Here is a 14574-nt window from a genome sequence, read left to right as displayed (position 1 = left end):
GCCCTGTTGCAGAGCACAGGCTCCAGACGTGCAGGCTCAGTAGTTGTGGCTCACGGGCCCAGTTGCTCCGCGGCATGTGGGATCCTCCCAGAGCAGGGCTCGAACCCTCGTCCCCTGCATTAGCAGGCAGACTCTCAACCACCACGCCACCAGGGAAGCCCTACTTTTTCATTATAAAGAGAAAGATAGTAACTATAGCTGAGAAACCTGGTGGACACCACCTTAACCAAGTAGTCCAAGTTAACATCACCAATACTGGAACAAACCAACATTGTGTTTCTGATATGGTCATTGAGAAGGACACACCATCACTTTTATGGTATTCCTGAAAAAATACAGCTGACCCTTGAACAACATGGACTTGAACTGCGGGGGTCCACTTACACATGGACTTTTTTCCCAGTAGTGAACACTACAGTACTACATGATCCGCTGTTGGTTGAATCCAGAGGTGCAGAGGAACCGCTGACAGAGAGGGCCGTGTGAAAATTATACTCAGATTTTCCACTGTGCAGAGAGTTGGCACCCCTAACACCCCCGTTGTTCAAGGGTCAACACTACATAGTCTGAATCTAACCACAGGAAACTCACAGAAACAAAGTGAGGGACATTCCACAAAATAGTTGACCTATGTTCTTCAAAAATGACAAGGTCAAGAAAGACAAAAAGGCCAAAGAGCTCTTCTAGTTTAAAAGAGACTAAAAAACTATGACAGCTAGATACAGCATGTGATCCTGGACTGGATCCTGAAGAAAGGAAAAATAGGTATCAATGTTGTTAATGGAGCAATCCTGACATTTGAAAATGTTCTGTGGTTAATATTGTATCAATGATAAATGTCCTTATTTTGACAGTTGAACAGTGGGTATTTATGAGAATGTCCTTGTTCTTAGCAAAGTATTTTTAGAAGAGAAAGGAGTATGATGTCTGCAACTTACTTTCAAATAGTTCAGAAAAGAAAAAAGGTCTGTGTTCATGCATAGAGAGGAGGAGGGAGGGGAAAGAGAGAGAATAAGGATGCAAATGGGGCAAAATATAAACAGTTGGTGAATCTAAGTCAAAGTTATAATTTCAAACTTAAGAAGAGTTTCAAGAATACATCAAAATTTAAGAATTAGCCCTCTCCCTAAAATACCTTCTAACAATAGGATTGATTGTACACCATTCAGCAACTGTTGGTTCTGCAGATGGATTTAATTAGGAGGTAATGGCAGGAAACCAGGTGGGTGATTTCAGAGTTTAGTGGGTAATGCCACCAAGTGTATGAGATTGTCAGGTTGACTTTGAAAAGATCATTTTGGTTCTGGCGATAAAATGATCTAGAATAGGCACGTGTAGCAAAAGTGTAGGGTCACCAGAGTTCATCTCTGCCTTTCTGAGTCCTAACCCCCATCCCATCCTCCTCCAGATACTCAGTATTCTGATGACCTCTTGTGCTCTCAATCCCTTCCTTCCCACTACTAACCTGCCTTGTAAATTTCCATACCCATCAATATTATCTTACCTGTTGGTTTCTGTCCCTACCCTCTTGAGAGCTTTTAAAACAGAAAAAATATTTTCTCTTTCAATTGTATTTGTATCATGAAGTTTACATTATAACTGAACAGGTTGGCAGAAGAGAAAGGGACCAGAAACACTCTGGTGTACGGTGACTCTATTCAAAACTGCGTGAGAGAATAGAGTTCACCAATGATAGGGATAGGATAGTATCCTAGGCAAACAGGATCACAGGAGAGGAAACATCTAGTTTTGATGACAGAAACCTTGAATCCAAACCATTGCTGGCTCCAACTAGAGAAATTGGATCCCCTTTCCTGCTTGCTCACCTGGGTTGGCATTCCTATGGCAACACAGTGCAAACAGAAGCTCAAATATGGAATTTACTTAAGGTTTCTTGAGCATATGTCTCCTGATTGCAGCGTCCTGAAAAATGCTTTTTTTCTTTTGGTTTTCATGATGCCATGCTTTTCTAATTTTTCTCCTTCCTGTTTGATCACTACTTCTCAGACTCTTTTATTGGCTTTTCGTCCACCACCTGGGGTTTATCCATGGCTTTCTCTCTTTACACACTTTGCCCAGACTATTTCCACTACCCCCACAACTTGGAGAACTTTTCTGAGACTCCCAAATCCATATCTCAGTGTTGAAGGAGCCTGCACATCCATCTTTTGGCATATATGAATACTTGAGCTTTTCATGAGTTGAGAAGTCCTTGAAAATGGGCTCGTTATCTCATCTGTGAGGACTGTTTGCTTTGTGGGCCAGCAGTAAGAGGATATGGGGTAAATCCCTGTGGTGTTTGCAATGGAGCAAATGAGAGAGGTTGAAAAGGAGCTGGATCTCCCATATCAGGGGAAATATGAAATGGGGGAGGCCCTTGGAAGGTCCATTTTAGAACCCATATGGGTATAATCAAGTAGTGTGGCACTGACATAAGTACAGGCTTATAGATCAGTGAGTAGAATTGAGAGTCCAGAAATAAAACCATGTTGATAGACAAGGGTGCCAAGACAATTCAGTGGGGAAAGAATAGTCTCTTCAACAAATGGTGCTGGGACAACTGGATAGCCATATGCAAAAGAATGAAGTTGGACCCCTTCCTCAAGCCATATACAAAAATTAACTCAAAATGGATCATAGGCCTAAGTGTAAGAGCTGAAACTATAAAACTCTTAGAAGAAATTGTATGAGTACATCTTTGTGACCTTGGTTTGGGCGAAGCCTTCTTAGATATGACACCAAAGCATAAGTAACAAAAGAAAAAATAGATAAACTGAATTGCATCAAAATTTAAAACTTTTGTGCTTCAAAGACACCATTAAGAAAGTGAAAAGACAACCCACAGAATAAGAGAAAATACTTGCGAATCATACCTGAGAAACTACTTATAAAAAACTACTTATAAAAACTACTTATAAAACTACTTATAAAAATAAATTATCCAGTTAAAACATGGACAAATTATCTGAATAAACATTTATCCAGAGAATATATACAAATGGACAACAAGCACTTGAAAAGATGCTCAACATCACTAATCATTAGGGAAATGCAAATCACAGCCACGGTGAAATGTCACGTCGCACCTACTCAGTATGTATATAATCAAAAAGGCAGATAATAACAAGCATTTGTGCAGAAGTGGAGAAATTAAAACCCTTATACACTGCTGGGGGGAATGTAAAATTATGGAGCTGCTTTGAAAAACAGTCTAGCAGTTCCTTAAAAGGTTAAACATAGAAATATATATGTCCCAGCAATTCCACTCCTAGGTCTATACCCAGAGGAAATGAAAACATACATACACACAAAAACTTGTATAAGATGTTCACAGCAGCATTACTCATAATAGTCAAAAGCATGGAATCAATCCAAATGTGCATCAACTGATGAATGGATCAATAAAAGGTGGTATATTCATATAATGGAATATTATCTGGCTATAGAAGGGAATGAAGTACTGATAACAAACTACAACATGGATGAACCCGTATATAATCTGCTAAGTGAAAGAAGCCAGTCACAAAAGACCACATATTTTATGATTCCAAAATCTTCAGAGACAGAAAGTAGATTCGTGGTTGCCTGGGGCTGGGCGTACAGTATGAGTAACGACTGCTATTGAGTCCCTGATTTATTTGGGGGTGATGAAAATGTTCTAAAATTAGATTGCGGTGACAGTTGCAGAACTCTCTAAAAATTGTTGAGTTGTACACTTTAATTTTCTGGTATGTGAATTATATCTCAAAAAGATCATTTAAAAAAGAAAAAATCAAACTCACTTGAGTTCCACAGAAGACTTGCCTAATCGGTCACTGCGAGCCACAGAATCATGATAACCACCTGAGAGAGGAGAGAATCTTCACTACAGACAGTGATCTCTCCCCACCCCCTGCCATCCCACCTCTCCTCCCAGACTCCAACGCCAGAAAGGAGCAGAGGGCAGCAGAGGCCACAAGTACCCCACCCCACTTGCAATCCCCTGGAATTTTGTGCTTGGGGGGCACACCCTGGGGGCACTTTGGGAGCATTTGAAGGGCAGGGTCGGGGGTCCTAGGTGCCCTGCCATTTTGGGGACAGTCCTGCACAAGAAATAAGTGTCCTTTGTCCCACATGGTTTTAGAATGTCCCAGTGGACATTCATGTAGATAAAAGACCTGGATATGATCATCTGAACCTAGAAGCAAACTCCATTTTAAACAAAGTAGTTTTTACATGGTTTTAATGTACACTGCATTTCCAGAAATTCAACTACTATGTAAATCAAAGGAAGGTTGGGCTTCCTTTTATTTAGAACTTTTCCAGGAGTTGTTCACCATTGCAGAAAACCAGGTCCCTAATGACATGGCCACTAGCGGTATTTGAGTCTCTGATAAAAACCCCGGTATCCATCTGCGTTTGTACCCAAGCCCATTCATGGTGCAAAGAGCTGACAGCAGTACTTCAAGATGTCTTCTGGGGACAGTCATTCCCAAGTATTTACATGTTGAGATAATACCCTTCCCAAATTCATACTCTGAAGTCCTAAACCCCCAGTACCTCAGGATGTGACTGCATTTGGAGACAGGACCTTTAAAGATGAAAGGGTGGGACGCTAATCCAATAGGATTGGTGTCCATATAAGAAGAGAGGGAGACACCAGGGACAGAGGAAAGGCCATGTGAGGACACAGAGAAGGTAGCTGTCTTCAAGCCAAGGAGAAAGGCCTTACCAAAGATCAACCCTGTAGGCACCTTGACCTTGGACTTCCAGCCTCCAGAACTGTGAGAAAATAAATGTCTGTTGTTGAAGCCACACAGCCTGTGGTTATGGCAGCCTTAGCAGGCTAGTTTACCCCCCACACACATGAGCTGTGACTATATGTCTACCGAGATATGTCAACACTGTTGGTACCTCAGTGGGGCAGGGAATAAATACCCTCACCTCTCTCCTTTTGCTGTGGCCTTTGTATCAGTGCCTCCTATTGGCCTAATGCAACAGGAACCCCTGGTGGATACAGTCTGTGGAGGTTACCTCTCTGGGCCCAGAGCAGGCCATAGGAGCATGGAGAATACATGGGGGAGAAGGGACAATCAATATATATTGATTTAAAAAAATTTTATATGTAGATAAGTTATACTACATATGAATTCTATTTCAACATAGTAAACCAGCTATTAACCACATAATTGTTATTACAAGGAGCGTTGGGTCTGTTTAGAGTTGAAAACCACTGCCTATAGCCACCAGTGCCTCTAGGGAGGAGGGGAAACAGGTTTTGAATAGACACTAGTTTAAAAATGAAAAAGACTATGTCTTAAATACTGTGTCCTATACTGTGAAGTGAAGGAGTTGTAACCACAAAAATGACAGGCAAGTTAAAGAATCTGAACAAGATATCCTTAAGGGACACAATTCCCAATGGGAAAGATGGATTTAATTAACCCAATAACTGTAAGGGGACAATTATATTCTTAATGTATCAGTTACACCGAATTGCATGTATAATTTTTTTTAAAAAGCAATAAAGCAGTCTCTCTGGGCTTAGTAACGCACATACATTATATTTAATATTATTAAATCATGTATAATTATAATTTGGAGGGTAAAGTAACGTACCTTAAGAGGTTAACCCAATTCTAGCAGACTGAAAAAAATAAGGCTTTTTCTGATCATAGAAGTAAACGTATACAAAGATGCAAAATGAGTGAAGTAGTCCCACCAATAAACCCACCTTTGGTGACAACTCAGGAGCCCTCTGATTTCTCACGGCTCTTTGCTGCCTTCTCTTTGCTAAAGCCCTTCCTCCTCTTCATTCTTTGGGAATGAAGATCCCAAAGGAGTGGATCTTCATTCGTCACCTAAATAACCCACAACAAATGATAGTGATTCCTGGTCTGTTCTTCATCCAGACTGTGAGCTCCCTAAGGCAAGGACTGTGCTGTGAAGTGCTTTATATCTCCTCCAGTTTCTGGTGGACACATAGTAAGGGCTAAATATCTTCTTCGGTTGGTGGTGTGATTCATTTTCCAATTTGTAGGGGTTGAACCAGCGATTTTCAAACTTTGAGTACATTATGATCACCTGGAGAGCTTTCCAAAAACACTGATGCTCGACCCCCTCTCCTAGAGATTCTGATTCATTGGTCTGCGGACACCCAGGTGATTCTAAAATGCAGCTGAGTGTTGACAAACTGGTTCTAGTTCAAGGTTTCTCCATCTTGCCACTATTGATTTTGGGGACTGAATTATTCTTTGTTGGGGAAAAGGAAGGGCTGTACACAGTAGGATGTTTAGCAGCAGCCTTGGCCTCTACTTGTGAGATGCCAGTAGCACCCTCACTTCAGTTGTAACAGATAAAAAAAAACGTCTCCAGACGTTGCCAGAAGTCCCCCAAGGGCAAAATCGCCCCACTTAGAAACACTGGTCTAGTTGCTCTGCATATTGCTTTAAGAGTCTAGGTTTGAAAGCCCATAATTTTGTTTTCTGTGTCTTTTCTGACAGGAAGCTGCATCACTGTGTCTGGGTAAAGCACTAGGCTGGTGTCTGAAGGTGGACCTGAGCTTCAGCCACTTAACCTCAGTGCAATCCAGGCAGCTCTCTTCATTCCCAGGTAAGTCTCTCATCAGAGGGCTATGGAAGAGATCAGAGGAGTTGATCTTTATATTTCCTTCCAGCTCTGATGCTTTGTCTTTGCTGCTTTACCTAGCAACCAGTTGGAAATGGAGTGTGTTTTATATTTAATACATTTACTGAAAAGAATTTTATATTTCCCATTTAATTAAGAAAAAGTAGATTAAATTGCTTTATGGTTATGACTTTACTGATTCCCCACTCCACCTCCTGTAGCAATCTCCCAGGAGACATACGAAAAGTAAGGCATGACATTGTTTTCATTCCTAAGTTACATAACCAATTTCAGTGTGGAATATGATTTAAACAGACAGGAAGAAACACAGCCTTTTTATGAGAGGAATTTAAAAGTGGAGATGATGGATTTAACTTTCAAAAAGTGTCTGTAGGAAATTTAAAAGGTGAAAGTTATTTTTAGAAACTGTAATGCTAGTATTAAATGAAGTTAAATGAACTATTTCCTCTTTGGGGTGTGTGATTTCAAATGAATCTGTGATAATTTAAAGAGACTCCTGTGTAACTACCTGCAAGGAGGCAGAGTACAATTGGAGGAAGGCGGGGTTAGGCACTTAGGTCTCTAAATCACTCTCCGAAGCCCAAAACTTTTAGAATCCAATCCAGATGCTTCTCACCCCTCCACTACTACTGCCTGGATTCATGTAATTGCCTCTTATTCCTTGCTTCCATCTTTGACTCCCCTTCTCCATAATCTCTTTCCTACTAGGCGACCAGAGAATAGACTTGGTCCTGCCCACCCCACCACTTTACCATTTTACTCAGAGTAAAAACGAAATAGCTAGAGGATTCTACACGATCTGGCTTCTCACATATCTTTCTGACCTCATCCCCTGCCCTTTTCCTTTATTCACTCCTCTCCCTCCACATTGGACACCATTACAATTCCTAAACACACCAGGCACTTGGCACGTTCCAGTCTCAGGACTTTTGCACTTGCTCTTCCCTCTCGCAAGGATGCTCTGCCCCCAGATAGCATAGGGTAACTCCTTTTATTTCCTTCAGGTCTTGGTAAGAAGTTACCTGCTTAATGCAGCCACCCTGACCACCCTATTTAATACCGTAACCTGCCGCCCACATACTGACTCGTCATTCCCTAAGTTCTGCTCCTCTTTTGTTCCCATAGTACTCATCACCTTCGAACACACTATATAATTTACTTATAACGTCTGTTCTCGTGTCCATTTCCCTCCACCAGAATGTAAGCTCCATGAGGGCAGAGTTCTTTGTTTTCTTCTCTCATGTTTTCCAAGCAACTAGGACAATGCCTGGAACATAATAGGTGCTCCAAAAACTATTTGAATGAATGAATGAATGAATGAATGAACCATGAACTGTGAAACCTGAACTTGGGCAAGTTGCTTAACTTCTCTGAGTCTCTGTCTCATGACTGTTAAATGGAGTTGATGAGTTGCTGTATTTACCTAGTAGAGTCATGTGTGAATCAAATGAGTTCTTACCTGAAAGGACTTAGCACAGTGCCTGGCATACAGAGAGTCCTCAGTAAATATTGGCTGTTCTTATTGTTATTATTAACCTGTTCCCCAAGATCAAAATCGGGGTGTAGTGTGTGCTGACGAATGAATGCGCTCCTGGTTGCATGACTTAATAAGCAATGCGTCTGAGGCAAGGGCTGAACTATGAGAATGGGCAAGGTGGAGCTGGAAAGGCAGGTCAGGTACAGGAAACGCACCTTGAAGGTAGCTCAGGGTGCTGCCCTGGTGCACTTCCTCCACTCCCCCAAGAGGTGTGTGGAGCTGATCTGTGGGCCCTAGGAGAGGATCTGTGTTTGGGGGAGTGTGTGGAGAATGATCATTAGCAAGATGAGAAGGGAAGGGCAGTGGAAGTGGGGAGATCATGTAAGAGGGGGTTGACTCATCTAGGAAGCAATAACGAGCCCTAGGGAAGACAACTGTGGTTGCAACAGATGGTAGAGACATTTTGGAGACAGAACCAACTCCTTCAAAGCAAACTCAGAAAGACAATCTACTTTTTATGCTCTATCAGGTAGCAAAAATACGATTAACATGAATGATGTGATTCTTACCTACTGTTAATTTCTAAACAGACTTTGATTTTTATTAACAGGCTTTGGGGCCTATTATTCAACAGAGAAGCAGACTGTTTTTCTCATGGGGAATGATTAGACTAGAAAAAAAAAATAAGGAAATTCTTTCCTTGCTAGGTAATAATAGAGAGATATAGCAAGCGTGGCCAAAATACAACATGAAGGAAAGCTCTGGAACCTGCTGTTGTGAAACAGTTCTTGTCAGACCTCAGTGAGTACTGTAGCAGTTTCTCTCAGAAGTTAAAACAGGAAATACACACCTGATTAAACTCCTTTAAGTTCGGATAGCTGCTGCTGCAGGTTTGAAAACCCTGGCATTTCAAAATCTCAATAAAGTGACTTTCGAAGCAACAGAAGGGCAAACCTTTGATAAGGCTGCAAGGTGAGATGCCAGAGATGAAGGTTCCTTTTATATTTATATTGGCCACCAATTGACAGCTTCTGCCCTTTAAACTTAATTGCCCGCTCTCTTTGGGACTAGGAGATTTCACAGTCTGTTGTCAGTCTTTGATGCTCAGGTGGTGTTAAATATTTTAAAAACCAACAAAACAAATTCCCCCGGACTCTAACACCTCTTTGCCCTGATGACGGCCCAGCCTCCTACTTTGTTTCCCTGCTCAGCTTCTCTTCCTTCCTAGCATCCTCTAGGATCGCAAAGTCAGGTCGCTGTTACTGATATTTTAAAGTGTTCCTCATCTCTTAGGAACCACATCTCCTGGGAACCAGATTTCTCAGAATTTTGAAAATTTCCTTGTTCAGGTCCCTAGGACACATCTGCAGGGCCCTCAGGCATACACGGGAGTGTTGATGAAATGCTTGAGGGCCGTTCTCTTGATTATTGCCGCCTCCAAGAGGAAATGGCTGTTTTCTTGCCCATTTTTCCCTAAGGGCCAAAACTGGGTCCCCAAGAGCAGTTTCCCTTGGGCTCTGAGATGAAATGGTCAGCAAACAAGGCTAACGTGTCCGTTGCTCCACTTCCAGCCCTGCAAGACTGCACATGGAGGTGATGCTGCTGGGGGAGGTGAGGCACCTGAGGAAGGAACCTCGATGAACTCAGGCACCTGTGGAGCACGCGGATCCTGCTGCATGCTTTCCTACGGGGCACTTAGAAACACTTCCATTTTTTGAAATCTTGCTTTCTTTGGGGTATTTCTCCATTTAATCCAGTGGTTCTCAAAGTGTAGTTCTGAGACCAGCAGCATCAGTATCACCTGGGAACAGGTAAGAAATGCACACTCTCAGGCCCCACCCAGGGCTTCTGAATCAGAAACTCAGGAGTGTGTTTTAACAAGCCCTCCAGGTAATTCTAGGGGTCAAGTGTGAGAACCATGTATCTGGCCTGCTGTTCTATTGGTGTGGTCCTCAAATTGCTTTGCTAATAATAGTTTAGAAAGTCGGCTTTGTGTTTCTGTGCATCTGAATTCGCCTCGTTGTAAGGGCTGTGGTTACTCTCTGACAGCCACAGCCTCCATGACAGGAGGGGGAGAGGGAGGCGAGTGCTGTGAAACAAACGCCTGGCGAGGAAATCTCAGACCTGCCAGAGTCTGCTTTGAATCTTCACACCTTTGAAAAGGGAGAGAACTCAACAACTGGGAAAAAAAATAAAACCCATTAAAGGGACACACAGCTGCTATTTGGAATCAGTAGCACAGCAAATTGAAGTGATAGCCATAAAACATTTTTACTTCTGACGAGAGAATCCCTTTAGGGCAGGTAATGATCTGTTAAATATCAAAGGAGCAGACCAAGGACCCTAGGACATTTAATAGGGAGAAGTGAGGTGGGGAGAGGGGGGAGGAGGTGAGCTCCGCCTTCAACAGGCCACAGCTTGGACCTGGGGAAGTCGACCAGGAACAGGACCAATGCAGAGAACCACGCAGAGGTGTGCGGGGATCCTTTTGATCATTAGAGCTGCCCGACAATGGGATGGCATCTTAGGGGCGATAGGGAGCCCCCTGGCTCCGGGAGCACGTAAGTCTAGGTGACCCTGTAACAGAGACGCCATAATAAAGGAAATTCTTGTATCAGGCAAGAAGCTGCACGAGGGTCAATATTTTGCAGATTTAAAAAAAATCAGAACTCTTTCTTCAAGTGAGATAGTACCCCTTGGTACTTAAATTTATAAAACAGATTAAACAGGGGCCTCTTTTGTGATCCCTGGGACACATCCTCTTTGGAACGTCCTAGGTGAGTACCAAAATCCCTTGCAATATGAGCTCCTCTGATTCTGTGGTTCTTTGACCTCTTTTCAAACCAGAACTTCTCTCTCTTCTCCCCAGGCTTCTCTTGAGCTGCCCACGAGCTTCCTTGGATGTGTGTCACCAAAAGAGCAATGGTTACAGAAGATGAGAAAAACCTAAGAGTGCATGCAGCCACACGCCTCACACGCCCCTCCCCAGGGATGGTGCTCAGTGAGGACTTTGCATGCTGAGGCTTGATTCCTAGTGGCATGCGAGGGCAGAGGCCCCGAGCAGGACACGCCTGTCTTTAGCCACCTTCAGTGCAGACAGGGAAAAAGGCAGGCAGACTAAAGCCTGAGCCAACAGGTAGACCTAAATGGAATGGGTTTTCCAAGCTGTGAGAGACCCACCTTGAAAGTGGCCCAGATGCTGTCTGGGCCTGCCCTGGTGGGGGTCTCAGAAGTGAAGAGGGGGCCTTCCTGAACTCTGAAGGGACCAAATGTGAGACGGACCCTGGACCCGTGGTAGGGAGGGCTGTCAGCCAGGGCCTTCCCTTCTCTGCCCAACATTGTTGGCTCTGAGTCTGTTTTTTTCCAACAGAACCAGATTTTTTGTCATAAAATTCTTGGACTACTTGAGCTTCTGGATTATAATGTCCTTTTTTTTTTTTTTTTTCCACAGTGATGATAGCTTTGGCCTCTCTTATAAACACCTAATGGGCAGAAATTTTCTCCTTCAGAAGAATAACAAAAAGAAAACACCAAGGAGCTTTCATTATAGTGCAGCTTCTTCTCTGGTTGATGAGAGGCATGACTGTGACCTGAAGCTGATTTTGTTTATTTGAAAGGAAAGACAATTGTTCATTCACTCAACAAACATTTACTAAACACATAGAGCTGCTGGGCTTCTGCTTGGCGTTGGGCATATTGTCAGCTCCAGCTCTGAAGGAACCATGAGGTGAGGGGATAAACATGGGAAAAATCACAGTTCAGGCATCCATGTACTGATACCAACTGGTTTACACAGGCTGAATAAAAGAAGAACAAAAAGCCTTCTAAGCAGACAATAGAGAATGTGTAAGCAGCATGAAGTCAGGGGTAGTGAAACCAAGACCCCTAAAACCGAGTTCCCCTGCTGAGTTTGATTAACCTCTCTGTCTAAAATTATTCCCTTTCTTGCTCCTTCTGACCTCAATCCTGGGCTAACTGAACACTAATCAACCAGAGTCAGATGACTAAAACTGCTGTTGTCGATAACATCGTTAACCTACAAACTCAGGTTTTTTCTCCAGGACAAGATGAGCTAACAGACCCCCAAGCCATGGACCACCTGGCCAGAGATAGTAAACCAGAGACATCCTGACTCCTGAAACTACGATTACGTTATTAACCCCAGCTTCTTTGTTCTTCCCCTTAAAAAACCCTCTAACTCAAAGACTGAGTGGGAGTGAATCTAAGGCGTGTCTCCCACTCCCTTGCTTGGCGCCCTGCAATAAACCCTCACTTTGCCGCTAACACACACTGTCAGGAGTTTGACTTTCTGCGCTGTGGATGCACAAGCCCTTCTTGCTTGGTTACAGAAGTATGGACCTGTCCTCCTGGGTGGAGAGGGGCATGAGAGGTGCTAGGGAGAGAGCAGCAGCAGGTGGCTTGGTGAGCTGGGCAAGGTAGGATCTGGTAGGGCACTGTCTGCTGAGCTAGGGAATTTGGACTTTATCTTAAGAGTGAGGAGGAACCATTGATGGATTCTAAGCAGAGGAGAGTCCTGACCACATCTGTACTTTAGAAAGATTTCTCTGTGAAAAGATAATGTCTAGGATTTGCATCCAAATGACCTCAGACCAAAATACAAAAATCCATTAATTGCAGGACTTTGTAATGGGAAACAGCCCACTTGTCTATCAAAAGGCTGGTTGAATAAAGAAGTACTAGGCAGCTGTAGAAGGGAATGAGGGATATCTCCACTTATGATATATTTCTGAGTAAAAAAGGAATGTGTGGGACTTCCCCGGTGGTCCAGTGGTTAAGACTCTGTGCTCCCAATGCAGGGGTCACAGACTCGATCCCTTGTCGGGGAACTTAGATCCTGCATGCCACACGGCCCGGCCAAAATAAATAAATAAAATAAAAGTAAATAAAACAGAGAAAATTAAAAACACCAAAAAGGAATGTGTGTATAGTATTTATCTAAGAAAGGCAGGGATACAAATATATAAACATACAAATGTATCTACTTATATTTAAAACAGACAAGCAGTGGATAAACCAATGAAAAGTGGTTACCTATAGGGGGAGGGAGAGTACAGTGTGGAGGAGATGGGGAGAAAAGCTGGACTTCTTTGAATAAAGCTCGGCTTGCGTATTTGACTTTGGAACCAAGTAAAAATTTCATGTAAAAAACCAAATTATAGGGCTTCCCTGGTGGCGCAGTGGTTGAGAGTCCGCCTGCTGATGCAGGGGACGCGGGTTCGTGCCCCGGTCCGGGAAGATCCCACATGCCGCGGAGCGGCTAGGCCCGTGAGCCATGGCTGCTAAGCCTGCGCGTCCGGAGCCTGTGCTCCGCAACGGGAGAGGCCACAACAGTGAGAGGCCTGCGTACCGCAAAAAAAATAAAATAAAAATAAAGAAAGAATTCCTAAAAGTAAAATGGAACAAATGAGCATAAGTGTGCATATGGTTAGTGGGGTAAACACACAGGGGAACTGTTCCAAACACAGTAATTTGACTGTACACCTATAGAGAGATATGACCTAAGGACAAAAAGGACTGCAAACAGACAATCTTAACTTGTTTTCAGCAATCATTTGGCTGGTGAGAGAATTGGTATTGGTGTTCTGAGACTGTTGTGTGTGCAATGTGGGATGAAGCCAATGAGAAATTATGTGAAATTCTAATTATATATTTCTTGCTGTCTTCTTTTTTGGCTGCGTTGGGTTTTCGTTGCTGAGCACGGGCTTTCTATAGTTGCAGCGAGCAGGGGCTACTCTTCGTTGCCATGGGCGGGCTTCTCATTGTGGTGGCTTCTCTTGTTGTGGAGCATGGGCTCTAGGCGTGCGGGCTTCAGTAGTTGCAGCATGTGGGCTCAGTTGTTGTGGCTCGCAGGCTCAGTAGTTGTGGCACACAGGCTTAGTTGCTCTGTGGCATGTGGGATCTTCCCGGACCAGGGATTGAACCTGTGTCCCCTGCATTGGCATTCTTAACCACTGCACCACCAGGGAAGTCCCTTTCTTGGTGTATTTGAGAAATGAGATTCTTAGCATGGAAGAAAGGAGATGCAGGTGGAAGAAATAAGAGGTTATGCAAAAGCCCCGTAGCCCTGAATTTGAGTTGAAAGTATCAGTACGAACTTATATGTTTTATCGTTAAGACTAACAGAAAACATTATTCCCTAGCTCTGATCTCTGAAAAGACCTAGGAATAGTAATCAGTCCTGTAGCAGTGAACACCCTCGGTGCCCAGATCTTAGTCTTGAAATTCCATTTCCCGACAAAAGACTAGGGCTCCATGAAGAAATGTTAATTCCAGGGCTGATATAGGAAATGAACATGAGGAGCCTATCATACCAGATGGGAAGGAAGTCCTCAAAGACGGCTAGGATAGTGTCAGAAGGACTCAGAAGTCAACTTGAAGAGGCTCCTTCTGGCCAAAGATGGACACTTTTAGCATCAATAACGGCAAAACTTCAATGGATTGAATACATC

General features: G+C 43.3%; 1 long non-coding RNA gene across 3 annotated transcripts; it reads left to right on the top strand.

Moving 5' to 3' along the window:
- Positions 1–8046: 8046 nt before the first annotated feature.
- LOC113629284 (uncharacterized) lies at positions 8047–12388 on the top strand. 3 transcript variants are annotated; one of them, XR_003436490.1, is made up of 3 exons: positions 8047–8633; positions 9676–9915; positions 11556–12388. It is a non-coding gene; the product is annotated as an uncharacterized LOC113629284 (long non-coding RNA). The 3 variants fall into 3 exon arrangements; XR_003436488.1 differs by having other exon boundaries at positions 8047–9076; XR_003436489.1 differs by having other exon boundaries at positions 8047–9076; positions 10974–12388.
- The last annotated feature ends 2186 nt before the right edge of the window (positions 12389–14574 follow it).

The sequence above is a fragment of the Aethalodelphis obliquidens genome, unplaced genomic scaffold (genome assembly GCF_003676395.1).
Source record: "Aethalodelphis obliquidens isolate GAN/ISIS:26980383/991018 unplaced genomic scaffold, ASM367639v1 scaffold26, whole genome shotgun sequence".
Lineage (NCBI taxonomy): Eukaryota > Metazoa > Chordata > Mammalia > Artiodactyla > Delphinidae > Aethalodelphis > Aethalodelphis obliquidens.
This window is presented reverse-complemented; position numbering and strand designations above follow the sequence as displayed.